The sequence below is a fragment of the Oryza glaberrima genome, chromosome 4 (genome assembly GCF_000147395.1).
Source record: "Oryza glaberrima chromosome 4, OglaRS2, whole genome shotgun sequence".
Lineage (NCBI taxonomy): Eukaryota > Viridiplantae > Streptophyta > Magnoliopsida > Poales > Poaceae > Oryza > Oryza glaberrima.
The window spans coordinates 10,053,908-10,080,444 of record NC_068329.1 but is presented as its reverse complement, the minus strand read 5'-3'; the positions used below and the strand labels follow the sequence as shown (position 1 = coordinate 10,080,444).

At 42.2% G+C, this 26,537-nt stretch overlaps 1 pseudogene; it reads right to left on the bottom strand.

Annotated features, from left to right (window-relative positions):
- Positions 1-5,031: 5,031 nt before the first annotated feature.
- LOC127770024 (uncharacterized) lies at positions 5,032-8,819 on the bottom strand (annotated as a pseudogene).
- Positions 8,820-26,537: the final 17,718 nt, after the last annotated feature.

The following is a 26,537-nucleotide window of genomic DNA, read 5'->3' as shown; positions in this document are numbered from 1 at the left end:
CAAACTTCCTATTCCTCTAGCCGTTATGCTGTCTGTTGACATCGGCTAGAGAAGATACCAAATCTAGTCGTTATGCTGTTCAACACTAGCATCGACTAGCACACAAGCAAACCCTAGCCGATACCTTTTTAGTTAAATTCCAGTTGTCATCCAAATTCCATACCCTCTACAATATCACCTATCCACCATACTCTTCACCCACCAGAACATATACATAAAATATAAAGCCTAGTCGATATGCTATCTTACTTCATAATCAACTCCCATATAACCAAACCCTAGGTATTATACTACCTAAACCTACGACTAACCAATACTAGCCATATATCAGCTGAACCAGTTCAATTATCCAATATACATCCTATCCTTTCAGCAACCAAGCCTTCTCATAAAATATAAGTAACCTTAGTTGCTTGATCCCCTCTCCACCTTAGCCTCTAACACTTTAGAATCCTATACCCTTTAAAGGAGATATTTATACCCCAAACCTAGCCCTTCTCGCCCTTCATCGCTTTCTTGCTATTTCATGATTTTTATTGAATTTGGTTCTTCCTGTTCTCCAGTAGAGTCTATTATATTTGGATGACAACTTGTGATATTTCAAGGATCAGATAATCCGGTTGCCTATCTCGGATTTATTTACATTGGAGCAAGGCAAGTTATTATTCCTCTCCTTTGAGCATAAATGCCCTATATTCTATATTTCTGTTCTATGCATTAGCCATTCATGATTTTGAATGCATATCCTGAACATATAGCAAACCAGATATATGCTAGCTTTGCTTAGTCATGCCTAGGTAGACTGCATAAAAATATAATAAACTTAGATTTGAACAGTACGGTAGAAATGGTTGATTTTCCGGGTGGCTAGTATTGTTCCAACCGACATAAGACTGCCCAAGTACTTATGAAGAACAAACGAGTACGACCACAGTTCTAGGATGGGGACAGACCTAGTTATTATGTTATTTAACAAGGTAGTACCTCTGTATAGTGGTTCTTGTTTAAGTCCTCGCGCAGGAGGAGAACCTATGCCGAGCAGGGCAATATTGTGATATTTACCGAGGCATAGGTAAATATTTGAGATAAATTGTGATATCACGAACTGTTTGTAAACCCTGATTGCAATGATATGGTGTCATACAATCAGTCCTCTCTAAATACCCCAGGAACGCCAGAACTCCTCATGCTGCTGATAACGTACGTTCAGAGCGCATGGGGACTAGAGTTCATGAAACAGGTGCCAATTGTTAGTAACCTAATGCTGGGCCATGACTAAAGCTGATGATTATCGGCACGTCGTGGGCTGTGGGTAAAGCATACATTTACTGCAGTAAAGTGAAAACGAATCTATTCGAATAGCCATGCTCACGGATTTGAGCATTGGGACTCATATGGTATTTGGTTAGAAACTTAATTCCAAACTGTATTAAATATTGTTGCATTAAAATCATTACTGGCTCACTTCTTCTACATTCTCTGCTTTCTGCAAGTAAATCTAGCCCTACTCAAATGCTACTATTTCATACATTCAAATTGAATATAATAGCTTGCTGAGTACGTTGTACTCACCCTTGCTTCAACCCCACCTTTTTCAGAGTCATTTCAGAGTTTTTGCCGAAGCTGGGAGTTCAATCATATAAGTTAGTCATATTCTAATTTAGTTTTCAAGTATAGATTAGATTGATGGTTTAACTCTATGCAAAACATTAGAGTTGGTTCATTCTATAGCTTCTGTTGTATTAGTTGGCCACAAGTTTGTAAATACCCATATATTTTGTAATAGGCAAAATTTGCTACAGGGCATCGAAAAAACATGTAATTAGCTCGTGGACACCGTAAGAACGATAATTTGCTATCGGGCACCACAAAATACGTGTAATTTGCTCCTGGACACTCAGGGCCTTATTTTAATATTTCCTGTGAATTTGGAGAGAGAAACATTGGTGAGAGTACGATTTTGCCCCTGCCCTCACAAGTCACACCGGCCAGAGCACGGCGCCACCACCACCTCCGCCCACGGTCGCGCGCCCACGCAGGCCGCCATCGCACGTGCATCTGCGCTGCCGCCGCTGCCAGCCAACGCACACGCACGATGCTGCCACCGCTGGCAGCCGACGCACGCGCGCACCACTGCCTCGGTGTTAACGACCAAATTTGAACACTCCGCCGTCGACCCCGCCGGCGAGACGCGCGTGTGCGCGTACAGCCTCGCCGCGGTGGGTAGCTCCGGCGACCGTTGCAGGCTGATGCAGGTGGAGCTGCTCTGGCCCGTGGCCGCGGCTGAGGAGGAGGGGTTCATGGTGCGCGTGCTAGACGAGTAAGGCGAGACGTGGGAGGAGGCGGACGACATCGGCGACGTGGCGGTGCTCGTGGACGCGTCCGGCGCGGGGTCGGCATTCACGCGGGAGTGCCCCGGGCTGAGGCTGAGCACCATGTACTTTGCCATCGACCCCACCGGCAAGACGCGCATGTGCGCGTACAGCCTCGCTGCGGTTGGTAGCTCCATGCCGCCCGCCTCTCCCGCCATTGCGAGCGGTTGAGCCAGCCCTCTGTTCCCCTCTCCCGCCAGCGCCGTCGGGCCTGGTCCGTGCCACCCGCCTCTCCCACCGTCGCGAGCGGTCACGCTCGCCGCCTCTCACCCCATTTCCCGCCGACGTCGTCGCGCCTGCTCCGCGACGCTCGCTGCCATGCCTGCGTCGCCCCGCCTCTCCCGTCGTCGTGACCTAGCGCCAGCCCGCTGCTGCGCCGCCGGCGCACGCAAGCCAAGCCACCCCTACGGTCCCCAAATCCATGGGCAAACTTGTCTTTATTTAGTGTTTCTCTCTCCAAATCCATAGGAAATAATAAAATAACACCCCGAGTGTCCAGGAGCTAATTACATGTTTTTTTTGATGCCCGACAACAAATTCTCGTTTTTGCGGTGTCCACGAGCTAATTACACGTTTTTTCGATGCCCTGTAGCAAATTTTGCCTTTGTAATAGCATCTCCTTGGAGCCTTATTAAAATGTATAAAATAAAGATCCAGATTGTTGAACCTGTATCAATCTACTGATCTAGGGCTTGATACAGTCTAAACATGTCGGTTACCGAATCATTAGTTTTGGGACCTAACAATCCACTAGCCAAGCAACCGGGGGAAAGTGGAGGAGAGAGGAGAGGAAGGACGGTCATCGCACCTGCAACCCACTGTCGTCGTAAACCCGTCACCATAGAGGTTGGAGGTGGCAAGATCTTGCGGCCCCTGATCTCCACGCTGATGGATCCGCTGGTAAGGTCGCTACGTCGCCTGTTGAGGTTGTAGCCGGCGGCGGGAGGAGTCCGAAAGACCGAGTCGCCGCCGCCGTCGCCTCAAGTAAAAGCCCAAGAGGCACGAACCTAGTGGTTGCACAGTCCAGTAGAAACATGCCTGTGTGCGTGCATTCCCCTAGGCTGGCAGGCACTCACGTGGTAGTAGGGTTTGGCTCTAGATCGAATCAACGAACCAGCGGCCGTTGGCGGCGTGGTCCGGCATTGCGGCCCTCGGCATCGGCGGCAGCGTACAAGTCACACAAATGCACATTCAATTTTGAGTAGATCGAACTCTCATTGGTATCACTCATCCCAGTTTACAATTTTGCAATTGTGACAAGAGAAAAACCAGAGAGACAAGGAGGCAACAAATGGTAAAACAGTGTACTTGAATACGGCTGGAGCTGGTCCCTGGTGGCCTGGTCAGAGGTCGTCGCCTTCCTCAGGCACTTGCCGACGATGCTGCCGCTGCCGCTGCCGCTGCTAGTGGAGGCGCTAGTGCCAAGATGGTGGCCGGCAACCTCTGCCACCGACGCTTGCTGTCCCGTCGCAGCACCGTGACGCCTAAACCCACCGTGCTTTGTGCTCGCCACGAGGCACCGAAGCCGCTGATCTGTGGTGAACCAGGATCAAAATGAGAACAACAGCTAGCTCAGCTGGCAGGGAGCTGACAGGAGCAGCTTACTGGCCTGAGTTCGAATCCGTCCTCCTTAGTATTCTAAACTGTTCTTCTTTTCAAAAAAATAAAATACCGGATATAATACTTATCGGATATATTAATTAACATAGTATAAATTAAGATATTAATTAACATAGTATAAATTAAGTTAGGATTGAATCATCTGACATCTTCAGTTCGATCAAATATATTCCGAAAATATACTAAATATGTTGTACCAAGTACGTATAGATAGAATATAAGGAAGAATTGAGAACCAGAAATTCACAGATATACGATGCATGATGCATCTCATACTTGGACATGGACCATGTGGATAAACATATTATTACCTTGGAGGTCCATCGGTTCCAGTCCAGACAGTCGTCTTCTCCATAGAGATGTCACATATTAATTGCTGAAGCAATTAAACACATTTTATATAGGAAATCTCATCCATGAGAAGTTGAGTATTCATGTCTATTCCACCGGAATAAGTTTATAAAATTATATAACACTTTACACAATATTTTGCCTTATTACAAGTGCACTTCAAATTAAAACGTGCAGTATTTTGAAGGTACATTATTTCACATTGTCAAGAGAAACAACAGGCATCATGGCGTAGCACAGAACTGGAAACTGAATAAATCTAGCGTGGTATAGTGGCAGATGACATAAACTCGTGCTCCAAGCCAGGTTGATAGGACGATATAATTGCTTTATTGCTCAGAAATTCAACATTTGAATTCTCAGTAATATGTTGGACTTTTGTCATAATAAAGGGTTCCATCTTTTTCTTGTTTGCTTGAACAGTACGGCATGAATTCAACCTTTTGTTTAGCAGAAACTGTAGTGCCAACTCAACTTGCTTCATAGTAGGTCTTTCATCCCGTCGTAGACTCAAGCAATCTTCCGCAAGAGAGGCAACATTGTTAATCTCTTCTTCGGTTGTTTCCTCAAGAATTTGACCAGCCACTATGTCCCTAATCGGCCTCACTTTTCTTTCCCAAAGAAAGTAGTTGGACAAGTTTTGCTTCAAGCAAGTCTCACTTGTTAAAATAGGTTCCTTCCTAAGGAGTAGCTCAACAAGTACGACTCCAAAGCTGTATACGTCGCTCTTCTCGTTCAATTACCCGGTGTGGTAGTATTCTGGATCTAAGTAGCCAAAGGTGCCTTGTACATTTGTAACAACATGGGTTTCATTAATGGGAACCAATCTCGAAGCACCAAAATCTGAAACTTTAGCTGTGTAGTTTGCATCTAAAAGTATGTTAGCTGACTTCACATCACGATGAAAGACTGATATTGAAGCTGCTGAATGAAGATAACAGAGTGCTCCTGCTACCTCAGTGGCAATTCTTAAACAGTCATCCCAAGATAACCGAAAACTACTACTTGCATGAGCATGGAGAAGTCCAAATAATGAACCATTTGGAATAAAGTCATAGACAAGTAGTGGGACCTCAGTTTCAAGACAACATCCAAAAAGTCTTACAATATTAGGATGATTTATTTGAGAGAGGATAGCAACCTCATTGATAAAATTATCAATTTCATCTTGCTAATTATCTTTGACTTTTTTATGGCTACCACACGTTGATCACATAAGATTCCTTTGTATACCATGCCATGCCCTCCATGTCCGAGGATACGTGTGGGGTCGAAATTATTTGTCGCCTTTTCAAGCTCTTCTAAGGAGAAAATTTTTGTCTTATCGCTCACATTTTCATCAGATGATATTAGTTGTTCTAATAGAAGACCTTGATTTTTTCGAAAGTAATTTCTTCGTAATTGTCTTTGAATGTCCCTTTTCCATCTCCGAAGAAGAAGCATTCCACTCATTACAAAGAGTAGAATGGTGAATCCAACACTAAGTCCAATTACAATACCTAAAGGGATTTTATCGCCGAATTAGTGTTTTGTTTTCATGTAGTTTGAGAAGTGGAAAACAATTGAGAACATACCTATCAGAAGATTTTGTTTTCTTCTTGAAACACACTGCATAGCTGTCACATCATACTCTGTTTTGTCTGGGCACTCCATGCATTGGTAACTCCCAATGTAATTGTGGCATATGCCTTTGCAAATGCCTGGTGTTTTCTTGCACTCGTCAAAATCTGGAATAAGGAACTTCATCAAATTGAAATGCAATGTTTGAAACGTGAATAAAATTACAAACATAGAGGTGATGGTCATAATAGTAAAATTCAAACGGTATCATCGTTGGCAGTCTTGCTCCCAATAACAATTAATTATGAGAAACTTTGCACCCATTAGATCGTCTACTTTGCAAATTTTAGAGAAAAAAGTTTGTTGCTTGTTGCAAAAAAAAAAGTAACATTGTATCTCACTCCGCATTGTGCAACTCAATCCATTAATAAAAATATGCATTACTAGAATATGTAAAGATACCTTACAAGTTACACCAAATACCCTAGGGAGTGGATGAAAAACACTTGGGGATGACGAAAAACAAGGCAATGCAGAGTAGCATACCTTCACAACCATTAACGACATATGGATTTCCATGAAAACCATCCATGCATTTGCACCTATATCCAATATATCCATCAGTAGAATCAACACCTAAACATGTGCTGTTTGCACTGACACATGCATATCGAGAGTGGTTCTTCTGGGCCTCTTGACATGTTAGATTAGCAGCAGCCCAATGCACAGAGATCACTGCTTCTCCAAAACTTTCATATAGGTAGGTTCTCCTAATCTGTACATCCCAAACACCTGCTCTTCTAAATCTGAGGTAATAAGCAGTTTGATGCGAACAACCCCTTCTGCGAGATCTATGTCTGTCACAACATGACCGCGGTTAAATTGGAGCGTACAAGATGTCACATTTGTGCAATTGAGTTGAAATAGTTTTCTTGCAGCGCAGCCTTCCTCTAGCCCAAAAGGAAATGGAACGCTGATATTCCCACACCGTCGGGAGCAGTTTGCCTTTTGTTGAACTGGATGATATCCTGATTTCAGTGAACAAAGTTTATGAACTTCATCACTAGTAATTTTTAGTAGTTAGTATTGTAAACCATGACTGAACTATTGGAGTGCCAGGATAAGTTAGTAGACTACAACGAAAACTTGAGCTCCAAATGGCTTCAGGAGTAAAATATCCATGTCAAAATTAATGATAGTTGATGTAATGCTATTGACTTTTAGCTACAACGATTAATAAACTTCCATGCTTGCTCAAATTATTTTTTAGAAAAAAGAACCTAGCAATTCTTCATAGTTACTAAAAACAAGCATCTTTTATACCATAAATGATAACTTAAAAAGTTATTATATATGAAAGTTACCTATTAGCTGAAGACACCTATTCGTTCTCTAGATGGAAACGTAAACAATTTTGTCTAAAAATATCTTATTCATTTTGTAAAATTGATGCGAGTTAATTTCCTGCACAATCTTTTAATGATGCTACACTGTTGAAATTAATTTTAAAACAACTAACACATGTCGTCTAATACTAGAAGATTTAGTATGTGTAATAGTATCCAAGTAAAATAATCTATGTGCACGTGCAATATTATGAAACATCGTGTATTTTTCATTACAAGATTTTCGATATGATAAAAAAATATGGAAAATAAAACCATCACTCTTATGCATCAAAAGGGAAAATAGTTTAGTATTTCCTCTTAAAGAGGACCCTCTACACATCATACTCCAAATTATGTTATCAAAATACATGATTGATTTGGTAGCTACTAAAATTAAGGCTACACTACTCTGTTTTGTCCGTTGAGAATCGAGATAAGTTATCACAAAATATAGTACTTTGGAGTTAATAGACAGAAAAAATAAGTAGTGGGATACATAGAAAATAAACCAGAAATCGAATTTGCAAGCTTTGCAAACCAAACAGATTAACTGCAAGTTGTCATGTGTATGTAAAAAAGCACCTTCGTCACGTGTGCATCCATGAAGTACGTAAGGATTGCCTATGTAGCCACTGCTGCATCCACAATGGTAGCCAAGATATTCCATAGAATTGAAGCTGTCTATGCATGTACTGTTGGCGCTCACACATGCGTAATCCGTTCGGTTATCCTTTGCACTAGCACATGTCGGTTGATCGATTATGCTCCACAGGACAGCGGCTGATCCTTCGCAAGCTATGTTGATTCTGTTCCATAAGGAGTTCCGAGTAGAGTTCCCTCCAAGTATTCCTTCACCTTGGCGGACGAAACGGAGCTGCAAGTTAGCAACTTTGTTGATATAAAATGTGCAGCATCCAGTACCATTACAGCTTCGTCGAGCCACTGCTTCTGTGATTTCTTCCTTGGGGCAACTGTTCCTGCAGATCCTTTTGGAAGTATCGGTGTCGGGGTTAATGATATGTGTGTCGAAGTTACACCCAGTAATGTTCAGATAAGCATATCCGATAGAAAACGAACCGAGATTCCAAGAATAGTTGTAATGAACGATGCCAGGTAGCATAGGGATGGTGGCAGAAATGTTGACATCGAGCCAATCCGATAATCCTACTTCCATGCCAATAATGGAATCTACATCTCCGACGACTTGGGTGGTGCCATCATGCAAGAAGAGCTTTGGAGGCTGAGTGGAGTTGTCGCAGATGAGGTTGAAGTCAGGCTGCCGGAAGCAGCCTGCTCCGATTCCGAGGGGGTAGTGGATGCTCAGATGCCCACAACTCTTGGGGCAGCTCGCGAGCGTTGCCATGGATGGCTGGCTGTGATTCATCAGAGACGATGCACTTGCCAGCGGTATAGTATCTAGTAAGGCCACAAGAATCACCGGGAGTATTGCTATTGCACAGAGGAGGTTCATGTTCTTTTCCTTTCTGGCGGTGGTCAGACTATCCTAGCTTTCAGAAATGTATGGATTATGAACACCACCTTTATACTGTTTACATTACAAATATACAGTATATATAAGGGTTTTTTACTTCTAACACGTAGTAATAAAGAACGTCACACATCAAAATTGCCGAACTAAAAGGTAATATCTTTTTTTTAGGGGAAAAAGGTAATATCTTTGGTGAGAATATGACAGTTCAAGCCAAAATAATTAATCACGTACTTGTCAAAGTATGAAGCTTGTATGCGCCAGCGTGTACGATTGGTTCCTCTATCATTGTACCCAGTAGCACTTGTCTGTTAATTAAGTGTTGACCGTTACGAAGTAGACCATTGTGTGGACTGACTTAGCTTAATTAAGACCTGGGATGTGGAGTTGTGGATTTTACTACCATGATCAGCCTGTAGTGATTTGCACACCTAAGGAAATATCTGAAAGCTACTTCCTTTACGATGCTGTTGATTTTTCGTATAACATTTCACCATCTATCTTAATAAAAGAAATAAATATCATTTATTTCGTTGTGACTCATCTTACCATCAAAGAAATTAACGTATTAATTTTTACTATTTTCTTAATAAGATGATGTTAAATGTTATGCGAAAAATCATTGACGCTATAAATTTGAAATGGAGATAGTATGCCGTATCAAAACCTCAGAAATATATTTAAGAAGTTATAAAGTCCAATTAACTCATAACTAAAGTCTATTTATAACCTCGATTTTCACGGGAGTAAAAAAAAACTCAAGATATTTTAAGGGTGGAGTCTCTTCAACCCTAAGCTATCAAAATCCAATAACTTTTTTTCTACATTGGAAAGGATTTGGATTAGTTTCGGTGATGTGGTGATGACATGTAAATATAGTCTTAGTCTGAAATGTTTTTCTAAAGATATATTAAAATTAGTGGACAGCTTCAAACTGTTAGAAACAAAATTTCGCTTATATTAGGCAGTATTTTAGTTATGACCTGTCGGTCCCATACACAAACAACCTAGGGAAAAATATATTCTTACGACAGGTTTGCAGTAACTCTTGTTCAACGTGTCTTCACTCATATATACAACCAGGTAATTCCCCACGCTTTGCTGCGGGAATTACTAATTAATTTCTCATATATATATATATATATATATATATATATATATATATATATATATATATATATATATATATATACAATCGAGCAAGTAGTAAATATGATGTTAATTATTAACAACAACAAAAAAAACTTATTTGTCAAGCCATATTTGAAGAGAAATAAATTTAATAGATTTTATAGAGAATTATAGATGAAATTTATGTTGTTGGCCAATATTTATATCGCAAGAAGCGGAAGATATGAAAAAAAAGAAATGAACAGCTAGGATTTATTAGTAGTAAACATGAAACATACTATATAATATCTTCGCTTTGATACGGAATATGTGATGAATGTATGTTAAGTATTGTAAAAATGATGTATATATTTGTTGAAATATTATGGAAATGATGAGAGAGGTGATGATTGGATCTATTTGCATTTTGATTCGTAGAAATAAATAAAATATAGATGGTATTGCATGTTTGCATGAGCTATTTGATAAGTAGTTATTGCTAGTGGATTATGAGGTGACATATTTGCATGTTGAGCTTAGTGGATGATGAGGTGGCATGTTTGTATGTCTCGCTTATGTTAGGCAGTATATCTAGTATGACCTGTCGGTCCCATGCTCAAACAACCAAGGAAAAAATATATTCTTATGACAGGTTTACTTTGCAGTAACTCTTGTTCAACGTGCCTTCACTCACATATATACAAATAGGTAATTCTCCGCGCTTTGCTGCGGGAATTACTAATTAATTTCTAATATATATATATATATATATACATATATATATATATATATAAAAGAAGAGTTGCTGCCCATCTGCATGTTCCATTACTTTTTTCAAGAGCTAAGTCTAATGGAAAAATTCATTAATAATGGTCAAAAGGGCTCCCTCACACTCATCTCCCTTTCCCTTCTTCTACCCGCAATTGATGTTTACGAATTTTCCCGGAAGCACCTCCCACTTTTCCACTTCTTCAGTCGGCTCACTCATTTTCTTTTCCTTCTGCTTGGCTTCGGGGGTCTAACGGTTTACCTTTTCGCCTTCTCTCGGTTCGTCCCATGGATCCTCTTATATCACCTCTTCCTTCTCAATTGCTGCCACAAGCCCCTTCTTCCCCTTCAGAGACATCAAATAACATAACCTCGCCATTTTATGGTGACTGGACTCTACTCCCACTCTTGCTTCCGTTGGGATAAATTTCATCATCAGATGGGATGTAGATACTACCGCCCCTATAGCATTCAACGTTCCTTCGATGGCATACATATATACTACCACTCCCGCAGCCTTGCCGTGCCGGATCCACCAACATCGTGCCCGCCGCCAATCAGCGATGGAGGTGGAGCCGCCGCGCCTCCAGCTCGCATTCGCCAGGTGTTGCCGCGCCCACAACCGTGCCGAGCTGGATTCGCTGGCGTCGCGCCCGCTGCCGCACGGCGATAGAGGTGGAGCCGTCGCGCCTCCCGCCCGCCAACGCCGCGCCCGCAGTCGCCCATCGCCACCGTGCCCGCAGCCGATGCCGTGTCGGATCCGCCTCGTCACTCATCATCCCTGAACCACCACCGCAGCTCCTCCTCGACGCCAGTTCTTCTCGTCCCTAAACCGCCGCCGCCACCGCCGCCGCTCGTCCTCGACGCCAAGACGTCACCGGAACTGCCTCGCCGCCACTCCTCATCCCCTAATTGTCGTCGCCGTTCCTCTTCTCTCACGGAGGAACCACAAGCCGTCGCTGATCCGTAAAATGTGGAGAGGGAGAGGAAAGAGTGGGTGGACGGTTTCTACGATGGGAATCCGTAATATATATACCAGATAAAGTTAGTACGTCGAGTTAAAAAATAACTCAATGTTCAAACACTGTTGGATCACAGGACACACATTGGCTATCTCGCTAACAGTTAAAAAATAACTGGCTTCGTATTTAACAATTCATTGTATAGTTGAGTTAAAAAATGTTCAATGTGCAACCACCGTTGAATCACAACACACACATTGAATAACATCAAGTAAAAATTTTACTCGGATTATGGGAGTGGGGGGAGGGGGCGCAGGGGTGGGATTGAGATTGGTCGTCGGTGAGTTAAATATTAACTGCATACTATGGACCTGGTGGGGGCATGGTGGGGATCGTGTGTGGGTGGGGTTGGGGGCTGTATCAGGTGTTGTTTAATACGTAGCACCAATAGCGCCATATATAGTGTGTGTGTATATATATCGACAATCAAGCAAGGAGTAAGTATGATGTTAATTATTAACAACAAATAAAACTGATTTGTTAAGCCATATTTGAAGAGAAATAAATTTAATAGACTTTGTAAAGAATTATAGATGAAATTTATATTGTTAGCCAAGATTTATATCGCAAGAAGCGGAAGAAAGGAAAAAAAATGAAAAGCTAGGATTTATTAGTAGTAAACATGGAACAAACTAAATAATATCTTCGCTTTGATACGGAATATATGATGAATGTATGTTAAGTATTATAAAAAAGGATGTATATATTTGTTGAAATATTATGGAAATGATGAGAGAGGTGATGATTGGATCTATTTGCATTTTGATTTGTAGAATTAAATAAATTATAGATGATATTGCATGTTTGCACGAGCTATTTGATAAGTAGTTATTACTAGTGGATGATGAAGTGACATGTTTGCATGTTGAGATTAGTGGATGATGAGGCGGTATGGTTACATGTTGAGCTTTATGCTTAGTGGGTTTTAACTTTATAAAAAGTATAGATTTAGAACCCCTTAACACGGCACAAGCTATGAACACACAGAAGCGACACTGAATGAGCTTTACTGTCTCAAGTGGAAATGTTAACCGAAATCGACATATCACAACATTGTTAACATTAGCCATCAGGATTAATTGGTAGCAAAACAGTCAAGTTAATCAAGAATTTCTGACGATAAGTGTAATTTTAAATTTTAAAATAAAAGTCCAAAATTGGTAGCGTACCTTTGGCTTCGATCGAAATCGAAAGTCGATAAAACAACCTAGCTCGTGAGTTGCTCTAATCTTCTTTGCCTTTTGTATCGTTGTCGCCGGTGCCGGCCGCGGCTAGCCCGGAGCTCATCATCTGCCGGTAGGTGCTCGCGTGCTGCCACACTACTACGGAAACGGTTTTTCCATATATATATATAGCTGAAAAAGATTTTCGCGTGTGGACGAAACACAACATATGCCCTAAAGCGTCGGCAAAAGTCGTGATTTTTATGGGCGGGTGATGCACCCACATGAGAAAATCCAATTTTCGTGTACGGGTGCTTACGTCGTCTGCACGTAAAAATAAAAAACAAAATAAATAAAAAACTCAAAAAAAAGAAACCCTAGTATCCCAGTGGCGCTGTTGGCACAGATCTGGCCCTCACGGCGGCAACAGCGTTGGCGGTGGCGGATCGAGCCGCCTCCTCCTTCAAGCCGCTTCCTCCTCCTCATCATCGTCCGCGGCGCAAGGTGGGGGATGTGGATGGTGCCACTCCCGGTTGTCGCCTTGGTGGTAGCTGTGGCACCGCCTGAGGTCACACCGAGCCGCCGCCACCACCCTCTCCTGGCTGTCACTCAAAGTCGCGCCGAGCTACCTCTGCCTATTCCCGGCCATCGCCTAGGTCAACTCTCGGTCGTTGCCCGCCCCCTCCCGGCCGCGCGCCTCCCTGTCGGCGACGGTGCAAGCTGGCCGCTGTCGCCGTTGTCGCCCGCCACCCCCATTGTCGCCGTCGTCATCGCCGCGGGATATGTCGCTGGCCACTCCTGTTGCCGCGAGGGAGAGAGAGAGAGGAGGTGAGAATCTAAGGAGGGGAGGAAGTGAGAAGAAGATGAGGGAAAGAGAAACTCAGAGATAAGGTTTCAATTTTTTTTTTTTGAATACGTTGAGAGGGAAGAGGATGCTACTTGGACTTCTAAGCGGACCTTGAGAGGCCCGTCTGAAAAAAATAGCCATATTTTCCCATGTGGCTGCTTAAGAGTGTCGTGTAAAAAAATAGATTTTTGTGTACGAGGAGGCATATGCGAAAATGGGGACTCGATTTTTTGCAGACGCAGACACTTATAGTCTGTCTGCAACCAGCCGCAGTTGGGTCCCAAGCTCCTTTGTTTCGGCTGTTCTTCAATTTCGCAGGGGCCAAGCATAGATTTTGCTAAGTTTAATTTTTTATTTCAACTAGAAAACATGGCCATGTGTTGCAATGGGTGAAGGCTATTTTAATCGTATTATTGTTAGATTTTTTTATCTAAAAAGTATATGAGAATTTTATTTTGAGATATTATTGATATCCTTCGGATCCTTGTGGGAATGATGCTCATATCCTATTTTTTTTTCCTATGTCTTGGCAAATTTTTTTTGAAACAATTAGGAATCTGACTCTAATCTAAGTGAGCATGCAGTTTTTTTTTAAAATGATTTCTTATATGACTTCTTATGTATTTTCAAAAGCGAACAAACTTAAAAACCGACTCATACATGGATGATATACGAAAATCAGTAGAAACATCTTTAATTTTTATAATAGTAGAGATTCTTCAACGGTTAGAAGGCACTGAAGTAGCTATGGAGATTGTATTCCAGGGTGTTGCTTTTGTTCTTGTCAACTCTGTTCACAATCTCATTTGATTTGCGATGTGGCTTGACAGTCCATCGTACTTAGGCCCTATTTCTTTCAGCTTGGGATTATTATAATCTAGATTATTGAGTCAGATTACTATAAACTAGATTGTTATAATCTGTAGTAGAATAAGCGGTTAGTTGTTTTTTTCTAGATTATTAGAGCCTAGATTATTGGGTTTGCAAGTCTAAAGAGGGAGTGGGGTGGCATGGTGGGTGATTTTTCACCCAATAATCTAGAAAAAGCTCACCTAAATGTGCTTATCAGATTATAATAAGCTAGGCTCCAGATTATAATAAGCTATTTCAATAAGTTGTCTGTTTCTTTCAGCTTACTCCTATTAATCTGGATTATAATAATCTCAAGCTGAAAAAAATAGGGCCTTAGTAATGGTAAACTTTTGAATTGCCTGATAGAATTAATGCATGCTTTGCTTGCTGAATGGTCGAATCAAATGCATGATTTGCTCTGCTCATCGTAATCGTGTTACAAATTCGAGGCAGCAAGCATTACTGCCGATTGATACATCTTGTTTCTAGCAAGGAAGATGGAATTCCAAAGCTTCAAGACGAGGCCCAAGGCGGTGGCAGCGTTGCCGGGGAAGCCATGGCGGCTGGTGGTGGCAGACGAGCTTCGGATAGTCACCGCCACCGTCGGCGGCGAGGACCATCATTGTATCGTACCATCACGGGACGAAGCTAGGCAGACGATCCAAAACCGGTTTCGACACGGCGATGCAATTATTAATGCCTCCATTCCTCTTCGTGCCGTACGTTAGTACTAGTATTCTACAAAACTGATATTAATGTATCACGTCATTCACAGCCTTATCATTAACAAAATACACCATCATCAACCTGTGCTTCGCCAAGTCTCCTTCAGTCACCTGTACCTCGTTGCCCAAGTCTCCTTCATCAGTCTGAAGGAGACTTGGGCAACGATTAGAATAAAGGGTCAGGGAAACAAGTTGAGATGGCGAAGCATAAGTTGGCTTGGGCCGATTTCGCAACGATTGGCTAAAAGTCTGCGGCACTAACTCATTTTTTTTCTAAACACAGTGCAAACACATACGCTTATAAAACACGCACACTTATCGCTATGCACACACACCTCTACCCCTATTAGCATTTTCGAAAGACTATGTCGACATATCAGATTGACGAAGTCATCGCGGGCGTCTTGCTGTTGACGGGTACATCGTCTATCACTGAAAGAAAAATTCATTCGTACAACTAGATGAAAGACCATATCCCACCACCACATTGCTACGGAAATTTAAGTTGCATAGTATGTACAAATATGATGCAATATGCTTGTTAAAACTAAAACAAATTGATACTTATGAATCTTGAGCCTAAAATTAATTGAGATTGTATGGTTTTATAAGAGAATAAATAAGAGATAATTTGAACCATATATCTATCATTCAGAGGCTAGAAATAATTAGGTTGATAAAGCTTAATGAGAGAAGAGAGATACACATAGTGGAGATGAACTATATAAATTATATAGGATTGTTTATTGGATTGTTTAAACGGATTATTTATTTTATGATTTAGGGAATACATTCTTTTAAATACTATATTATGCTCCATTTGTTTCATTTTATATTTAAGTCATTTTGGTTTTTTTTCTAATAATTTTTCAAATTTATATAAAAGTTTAGTAACATTTACACCGCCAGACTAGTTTCATTAAATATATTATTAAAAATATTTTGATAGTATATTTGTTATGTGTTGAAATGAAAATCTCGTTATGTTTTTAAGCGTTGTATAACATGAAACATAGAGGTAGTATTACTTAGATTACTTGTTTAAAGTTTAATTTTTAAAATATTTAATTAATACCTATAATAAAATAATCTGTTTAAACCGGTTGATTTAGATTTTTGAGCTACCTATCAATTTAATTATATGAATAAATTCAATATTTTAAAAATAAACTTAACAATTAGGTCTAATCAATATAGTAGAAGATTTTTTTTATAAAAAGGAAATGTATTTGTCGAAGCATAGAGAATAATCCGTTTGGGCACAAAGTGTGCATATTACGATCATTCAATTTTCCACTTGGACACTACTTAATCAAGGTAGCTTGGCGGAGGACTGATGTAAATAGAGAGAATCTATTATGTACCATTGAGTTGTCATAGTTCAACAATTATCTCTAACTTTTTCTCTTTCTATAATATACCAGCGACTTTATCAATTGTTCTACGATACACCACTGGGTTGGGCTTATTTTTCAATAATAACTAAAATACCCTTATGGACATATAAGGTTATCAGTTGATTTATATTGTTAGAAACTTCAAAAAAAATGAAAACTTTTATGTGGCCTCCTTACACAGTATAAAAGTTTGTATATAAGTTTCATTTTTTTCATTTCTATTTTTTAAAAAACTTATTTGTTATATGCTATATAAAATATTTAATGTAAATTATCTTTCATATGCAACATAAGATATTTTTTGCTATTGTCTTTTGTGTAAGCTATTTCTCTATGATATATCACACAATTTGTTTTCTAAAAAACAAAAATACCAAAAACAAATTGAAACTTATGTACATACTTCTCAGTTGTGTAAGGAGGCCATATAAAAAATTTCATTTTTTTAAACTTTCTAATGAGATAAATTAATTGTTAACCATGTATGTCTCTAAGGTATTTTGGGTATTTTAAAAAGAAGCACATCCCAATGGTATATTGTAGAACAATTGATAAAGTCATCGGTATACTGTAGAAAAAGATAATGTCAGTGGCAAATCGTTGAACGGTGATAAACTAAGTGGCATAGAATAGATTCTCTGATGTAAATATTATTTCCTTTTCCTCATTTATTATATACTAAAAGTCTATCAAAATCCTTAAAGAAACTCTCAACCTACCATGTGTCATTCTAATAAATTAGAAAAGATCCGATAATTCTTTATGAAAACAGAAAACATATAATTCTTAATTTTCACTTAAATCAGTGGATCCAATATCATAAACCACTAGATTGATCTTAAACCAAACTAAATACTATGGTCCCACCTCTCTCACCTCACCTGCCACGGCATGAGTAGGTATACAGTACGCTTCCCTCACCGTCCTCTTTTGTTGCCTTTCTCTTTTTCCATGTATACAATTGATATTAAAATTTTAAATAATTATAATTTTACAAATAAAAATATACACCATTATACTTTTAAACAAAGGTAACTAAATTAGCTCTACAATGTTTTAAAATAAAATTTACACCATTATACTTTTACCCTTTAACTTAATAACCTAAGATAATTTCCACTTAAACCGATGTACTACTTTGTACTATTATTTTCAAATAATGCACTATTTTTCAATAAAGTTTACACCATTATATTGTGTACCTATTAAATTAACAATTAACATCTATATTAACTAATTTACACTTCCTAAATCGGTGGACCCATTATTTAAATCATTGGATCTATCTTTTATTACTTTGGAATATTACTTTCAAATAATGCATTGTTTCAAAATAAAGTTTACACCATTATATCCATTATATTGTGTACCCATTAAATTAGCAGTTTAAAATCTGTATTAACTAATTTACGCTTACACATGAATCGGTGGACCCATTATTCATATCATCAAATCTATCTTTTGTTAATAACTAAAGCATTTGAAATTCTCGTTTTGGCACACTAAACAATGCATGTCTAAACCATTGCCTTCCACACGCATGACGAAGCATCATATTTGAGGTAGCTAAGGTGATCATGATCGTTGTAGCGCTACTGCTTTGCCACATAGCAAATCATATATGGATAATGATTAATTTTGTTAATAACATGAAAACAAATTAAAGGTGTGATGTAGGGAGAGAAAATTTAGGCACCGTGGGTTGAGTTTTTCCATCACTTAGCTCTGTTTAAGCTAAACCAAAGAATTTGATTATATAATAATTATGATGTATTGTGTTATGTCGTATTTAGAATTTGTACTATTTGTTCACGTAGCTAGGTGAAAGAAATCATTATGTTAAAAATGTGACCATAATATTAACTAATATAAGTAGAACTCTTACTCGGACAAAGGTGTTATAAGGGCACGTTTAAGGCTATGTTTTTCTTTCCCAATTTCATATTTTGGATTTTCATTTGCATGCTTTCCAAGTTCTTAAATAGTGATTTAAAAGAATCTTGGAATACTTTTCTAAAAAAAACGTTTATCTTTTTAGAAGTTAATTCATTCATTTATACCCTCATCGCTACCGGTTGTGCCGTCGCCCTAACCCTAGCCGCGTGCTGCTGCTTGCCGCTTAGACGCCTCGCCGCTGCACCATAGCCGCTGCTCCCGCCGTCGCTGTTGCGCTACTGCTGCCGCAGCCGCCGCGCCGCTGCCGTGCGTCGCATCGCCGCCGCCTTGCCGTCACGTTGTCGCCGCTCTGCCGCTGCTGTGCCTCGCTGCAGCTGCGCCTGCCGCTGCCGCTTCCGCAGCTGCTGAACCGCTTGCTGCCATGCCGTGCCATGCCGTGCCATCGCTGCTGTGCCGTGTCACTTTGCCGCCGCTGCTGCTGCATTGCCGTCGCTGCCACGTTGTTGGCTCAGCCGTGCCATTGCTACCACTCGGTAGCCGTCTTGCTAAGTCGTTGTTGAGCCCCTGCCGCTGCCGCGTCTTGCCGAGTCATTGCCACAGCCATGCCGCTGCTAATCCGTGCCGTGCCGTCGCTGCCTAGCCACAGCCCCAGACCGTGCAATGTTGCCGCTATCCCGCATCATCGTCGTCGTGGTTTGTTTGCTCTCCGTAGCTCGGTAGCCGAGTCGCAAAACCGTAGGTGCATCCCTAAATACCTACCGGCCTATTGTTTGCTGTACCCGGGCTTTGCCGTGAATCGTGTCTAGCCCACCAGTTTAGCCACAGCCGTTGTTGAGTCGTTCGCTTGTTCGTTCGAACGAGGTGTCCCCCGTGCTTCGTTCGTTCGTCCGAGTTGAGTTGTCCTTTAGTTTGGAGCCGTTTAGTGCTGCCGGTTCCGTTCGCCGGTTTCGGCTAATCATTTGGGTGATCCCGTGTAACGTAGAATTGACTCGTTGAGTCGGTATCTTGTGAGGCTCGCTTGCATGTCAATCTATCCTTTGACCTTATTTTCCTTTTGTGCATTAGTCCTTGTCAAATGATTAAGGTTTTTCTGTTAATAGTAATAACACAGAGCATCTTCTAAAATTTATATCTAAATAATCCAAGCTCCATTTTAACCCATTCAAATTGCAGTGAATCCTTAAAATGTATAGAACCCATTAAAATTGGTTTCTTTTACTGTTTCAGTAGCCTTATTGCTTGTATTTCTTGTGTGCTTTATTTGTCGTTTAGATTCTGTCAGTTCCGGTGATCCAGTTTATTTTGAAGTGGTTGCCGAGGTTCAGTCAACTCAAGAGCAAGGCAAGTCATACATACATCATTGATCATATTGAGCCTATTTTACAAAATCCCCTGCTTTACTCTCAAAATTGCATTGTTCTAGAATGTCATGTGGGATGGAATTTACCCGTAGTCAGCCTTTTGAATACCTTGATTCATTTATAGCCTGGAATATTAATTTGACTAGATGATTGGTTTAGGAATGCTTAGCCATGCTTAGATCAATTAGCTCACAATGGGGATTCACTATAATTTAGTCCTTAATTATCATGATAATGTTATACCACCTTGGTATATAATTAATTAATTAAAATATGTTTTATTGAAGGGTCATGGGTACATGCATGATTGTTTGGAAGTGGTGCCCATAACAATTAAGGACCAGTTCTCGGGAGTCCCTAGAAGATATACACGTACTTACCACAAGCAAGAATGGGCAACCACTGGACTTGTAGTATAACTTTTCCCTTTCTGACGTACCAATGCAACGGTAGGCGTGATGGAGTATGGATGGACCTGGATTTTGGTCTATGCTGCTTTCGGATTAATCAAGGTGCAAGACGGGGCTGCCCAACTTGGATATAAAGGAGGGGGCGAAACCTGAAGTGGGTGTGGGTGGTTAGGGGGAGTTATGCGAAGGGTCTTGTCACAATCACTCGACATGGTGACGTGTCTGCCTAGGCACAGTCACATGCCGGTGAATTGTGTCTTGTGGGTAAAGTTGTACACCTCTGATCAAAGTAAAACTATTCGGATAGCCATGCACGCGGTGATTGGGCAGTCAACCAGCTCACCGTGACTAGTCTCACCTTATTAATTTGACTTATAGAACTGGTGTAGTTCAGATGGTTTTGGTTGGGCCTGTTGCAACATGGATTTAGCGTTGGATAGTGATGAGTTTAATACTACTTAATTACATATTTTGTTTTTACTTCTTTCAAATTATGATTTATAAATGCTGCTTTTACTACAAATATCCTATGAACCATTCCTTTGAATACCCTTGCATCATACCTCCCCCTTGGTATAACTTGCTAAGTACGATGGTTGATACTTAGTCTTGCTTTATTTTTCCCCAACCCCAGAAGCAGAGATTGGTTCAGTTGGCGAGCTCTTTGAGGATTAGGCCTGTTCCGGACGTTGAGGATGCCTGTGGATTATGGAAGATGCTACACTTTGGATCGTGAAGATTAAGTTTAGCTTATTTGTTTCCACTGCGTTTGTAAGTCTTATTTTATTAGTTTTGTAAGACGTGGATCTGTGTATCAATTTGTCTTTGTGTACTCTGGCTGGTCCTGGACAGAGATTTCCATACACATTCAACTTGAAACCTAGATAGAGATTTTAATACACATTCAACTTGAAATTCGGGTTGCCGAATTTCTGGGCGTGACACCGGACTACTTGAAACGTTTAGCCTAACCAGGTGGCGCGGGGCATGTATGACACGCGTCCAAAGCGCTAGCAGTGCTAATGATTCAGCGCTAGTGTCTTGTCCACGTCCTTTCGGCTCCATACTAGCCGCGGCTCCCCATAAACCTGTTTCATTTATGGCGGAGGGGACTGCTTCACAATAGCCCGTGGAGCACACCCAACTCCCCAACCGGTCTAAAGGTTGCGCCTTTGCACGTTCATATATATATATATATATATATATATATATATATATATATATATATATATATATGAAAATGCCCGTGCGTTGCACCGGGGTAATAATATGGTGACTAAAATTTGATTTGAACTATTTATATGAAGAAAATGAACTGTAATTTAATTTAATGAAATATAAAATTTTATGCAATATTAATTACACTCTTTTAAATTATAGCAAAAGTAGTATTGCGTTGCAAAAAAAGAAAAAACAGATAAAATCGAATTAAAACATATTAAATTCTAATTAAATTCTAATATTTAGGTATTTTTTAAGTAGGTGGGTATATAATTAAATTAATTTATAGTAAAGTAAGTGTAAGAAATAAAATGTTATGGTTGGATTTAACTTTTATTAAATTTTCTATATCAATTACACTGTCGCGTCCCAAATCGACCCTAAAATACATCCTCTAAATTATGCCTAGAATAATTAAAATGCTTGTGAAAGCCTTCAAAAATTAAAATGTGCAAAGTTAAAAGTCAAATAGGGCTTGGAGGATTTTTGTATATTTCCTAAAAGCCTAAAATGTGTAAATAAATTTTAGTGGAATTTTCAGAGCACAAATAATAATTATTAAGAAATAAACAAAGTTAAAAGGTTTTATAAAAAGAAAAACCCTAAAAATCATCCTCTCCCCACTAATGGGCCGGCTCGGCCCAGCTCCCTCCCTCTCCCTCCTCCTCCCCGCGGCCCACTCGGCCCTCCCAGCGCGCGCGCCGCTGACAGGCGGGCCTGCCCGCCACCCTCGCTGACGGGTGGGGCCCACCCGTCATCCCCTTCCTCCCGCCGCTCCCGCCGCCCCGCCCGCGCCAAGCGCCGCCGCCGCCGCCGATTCCGCCGTATCCCGCCGTCCCCGCGTGCATTAAAGTGGGGGGGGATTATTCCCCGGGATCCCCTCCCCCTTGTCCCCCATTTTTCCCTCCCTCTCTCCCTCGGATTCGTTTGGAAACCTCTCCCCTAACCTCGCCGGCGCCATTAAAGGCGGCCAGGTCTCCCGCGCCCATTTCCCCCTCCTCCGGCCGCCCTCTCTCACTCCCAACCCTATATAAACCCTCCCCGAGCTCCCCATTACCGTTTCCGCCACTCACCGCCCTCTCTCCTCGCCGGAATCGAGCTCGCGCCGTCGCTCTCTCTCTCCGCCGTCGCCGCCGAGCTCCGGTCCGCCGCCGTCGTTGCCCCGGACCACCTCCCACCTCGGCGCCGCCTCCTTCGGCTTCGCCGCATCCTCGCCGACCTCGTCCACCCCTCCGTTTCGCTCGCCGACCGCCGGAGCGCCGTCGACCCCGTCCACCCGAGCCGCGCCGCCGCCTTCCTCCGCTCCGGTCGCCGTTTCCGTCGTCGCCATCGACCCGGGGTGAGCCATGGACCGCCGCTTCGTTTCCCCCTTTCCCTCCCCTCTCCCGGCCGCCGCTCCGCCGTGCCTATGGCCGCCGCCGGCGACCATAGGGGCGCGGGCGCGCCGCCTCCCGCCGGCCGCGCCGACGTGGCCGCCTCCGGGCGCGCCTAGCGGCTGACGCGTGGGGCTCACGGCGCCGGCCGGTGTGAGCCGGGTGCACCCGGTCCACCGTGGACCGTGAGGCTGCCGCGTGGGTCCCACTCCCGTGGACCCGGTCCGCGCGCCCTCTCTCCCGGCTGACGCAATAAATATATTTTTAAATTAAAATTTAAATGAAGAAATTCGTAAATATTCATTTAAAGAGCATATAAACTTCAAATGGCCATAACTTGGCCATTTGAACTCGGAATTGGACCGTTCAAGTCTCTAATTTTTCCTTAAGAAGTCAAGAACCCATTTTTGTGCTTTGTTTCTGCTTGTTATATGGAGTTTATTAGAGTAAAAGCCCTTTTCTTTTCCGTTGGTCGTGTAGACGCTGCAGCTTCGGAAGATCCGCTCTTCGTGGAGGTTGAAGCCGACGTTTGGGAAAGCGAGCAAGGCAAGTCACATCATTCTTTGAACATATTGGATCCCACTTTGTGAAATTACTTTGATTTAAATTATTGCATTATCGCTTTATTTAAATTCCCGCGTTATCACTGTTTTATTTAGCCATGCCTATTTACCTTTGTTATGACCTTATTATTGTTGTTATTGTTATTATTACCTTGTTCACCCTAGAATAAACAAAACCCCAACTAGTGGGCACTCTATTCATGGTTCCACTAGTAAGAATTTAGGTAGATGCTTCGCTGATTAATTAGGCAACATTAGGTGGTTTTATAACTCTAGACTTTGGGAATATTCATATCACCTGGACATAATGGAATGGTTGGATTATTGTGGAATTGGATGCACACCTCCCCCTCTATTCAAAACCCCCAAAATGGTTTTAGGCTGGGCTCGGGGTGCATGGTTTTGATAGTAGCACCTCGGCCACATAAGGACCGGTCTTCGGGCCTCTGTTGCAAAGCACTACCGTACTTCCACATGTCTAGTGGGTAAGGCTTAGTTTGTGGCTCAGTCTGGTTATAAACAAAAGTACACGGATGGAGATGGACGAAGCCGGGGGTCGATGGACATCTCTAGGACAAATGAAGGCTACACAGGCTGTGGCCCGGTAGTCGAGATGTCATAGCACAGGGTGGGTGTCCTGCTGCTAGGGGCTCAATTCTGCCTGCCTGTCCAGGGGTTCCGGCCGTAGGTGGGTTGGGTCGGTACTCTTGTCTATGTCTAGGATGGGTTGGAAACTATGTCATGTCTTCCGTCCATATGCCGTGGTGGTATGTGGCACGTGGTTGCACGTGAGGAAGACGTGTCTTGTGGGTAAAGATGTACACCTCTGATCAGAGTAAAACCTATTCGAATAGCCGCGCTCTCGGTTATGGGCAAGCCTAGCAATGTACCCAAGTTAGTGTTTTTAATTCTTAAAACCTGCTTAATAACTAAAATGTGGAATGGTTGGTCTGGGTTGGCTTGGGACGAGCTGGGACCCAAGGTCGGGTTGCCAGTTCGGTCTGAATCATCATAGGCCTTGGGTTAAAGCAGGTTCGTGTGGGTTCACGGCCTTGTTTAATAATATTAAATAGTTCTAGGATCGTGTTTTAAATTTAGCTTTGAGCAACTAAGGGTCTTTTAAATGCTGTTTATTGCAAAACCTAACCCCTATACTATAACTCCATTGTACTCCTTTGCATTTATGCTGCACTTGTGGGTGTGTCTTGTTGAGTACGGTGGTTGTACTCAGTCTTGCTCAATTTTTCCCAAACCCAGAAGAGGAGCCCCTGGATGATGAAGGCTTTGGTGTCTAGCTCGTGCCTGCCGTCAAGCGCCTGTGGTCGTCGCCTTAGTCTTCCGCTGTTTTTCGTTGTCTTTGAGTGTGCTGGGCCGTCGCTGCCCATGTAATAATTAACTATTTACGCTTCCGCTTATTAAACTCTGAATTGTATCAACTTCTGGTGTACTTTGCCTCCTGGGACAAGGAATAATACACGCACGTAAGGAACGCCCGTTGGGTTATTTCCGGTCGTGACATACACCCATTGAAATTTTCTTGGAATTTACATAACTTAATTGCTAATTTTGATAATACAAATATCATTTTAGTATTTATTGAAATCAAAAACTAAATAAAAATCATTTTTTCTCTATAGGCCTTTTTCAGCCCGCAAGAGAGCAAAGTCTACTTAATACTCCTCTCACTTACTGGACCGCCGGCCCACGTGCGGCCCAAGTGGTGCGGCCCAAACCCTCGATCAATCTCAACCGTTTGTTTTGATGGACGGCTCTGATCAGTTTAAAATTGATGAAAACCTAACCTAACCCTAACCCTAACCCTCCCCGTCACCCTTCCCCCAGCCGAGCCGAGCCGGCCGCCTCCTCCTCCCCCTCTCCCTCTCCCCACCGACGCCTCTCCCCCTCCCCCCAGCTGGCCGACTCCCCCGCCACCGGCGCCGTCTCTCCCACCACCGACGTTGTCCCTCCCTTCTCGCCGGCACGGGGCGGCGACGGCAGGGTGTGGCGATGGCGCCGCCTTCCCCACACCGAGCGGCGGCGCCCTCCTCTCCACCAGCGGCGGCGGCGGCGCCTCCCCCGCACCGAGCAGCAGCAGTGGTGCACCCTCCCCACAGCGCGACGTCCCCTCCCCACTCTCTCCACTTCTTCCCCTTTCTCTCTGTGTGGCGGCGGCGGGAGGGCTGGAGACGCCCTCCCCTCCGCTAGATCAGGGGAGGGGAGGTGTGGCGGCGGTGGTCCCGGCAGAGCGGGAGGGGCGGCGGCCCGGACGGCGTGGAGGCAGGAGTCGGCGGCCGCCCTTTTTTTTTTATTTTTTTGCAATTTTTTTCCATGGCTATTGCTAACCGAATCGGATTGTGTATGGACAAAAAACGGACGAAAATTAGATGTGACGACCGAAAAAATACGAATATTTATATTAGTTATATATATATATATATATATATATATATATAGTGAATCTATTCTACACCCCCCCTCTCCCATAGGTCAAACCCACCTTCCCTACCCTCCCTAGGGCCCAAAACCCCTCTCCCACCTCGGTCAAAGCGTCCTCCCGCTGGTCAAACCCGCCCACCACTCCCTCCCCTGCCCACCACTTTGCTGATCTCGTCTTGCAGGAATCGTGCAGTAACAGGACGGTCATTGTGCAGTAACAACACAACATTATTGTAGTAACAACGTCAAAAAGTAGCCATGATGGATCTTGTTTCGTTAAGCGTTTTTTTATGAACTTCATGGTGCAAACGGATTGGAAATACAAGATATGATGTGAGAGATATTGCTCTCTAAAGATTGAGATTTACCTCTTTTTTAGTCCTTGTTTCACTGGAACAGCGTAGTAACACGATGGCCAATATGCAGTAACACCTTTGCTTTTCACAGTAACAACGTTAAAAAATAGTTATGATGGTTCTAGTTTCGTTAATCTCTTTTTTTTACGAACGCCATGATGCAAATGGGTTAGAAAAATAAGACATGACGTGTACGTTAGTACTCTAAAGATTGAGATTTAAAATACTCTAGATCTAAAAAAAACATTACTACTATA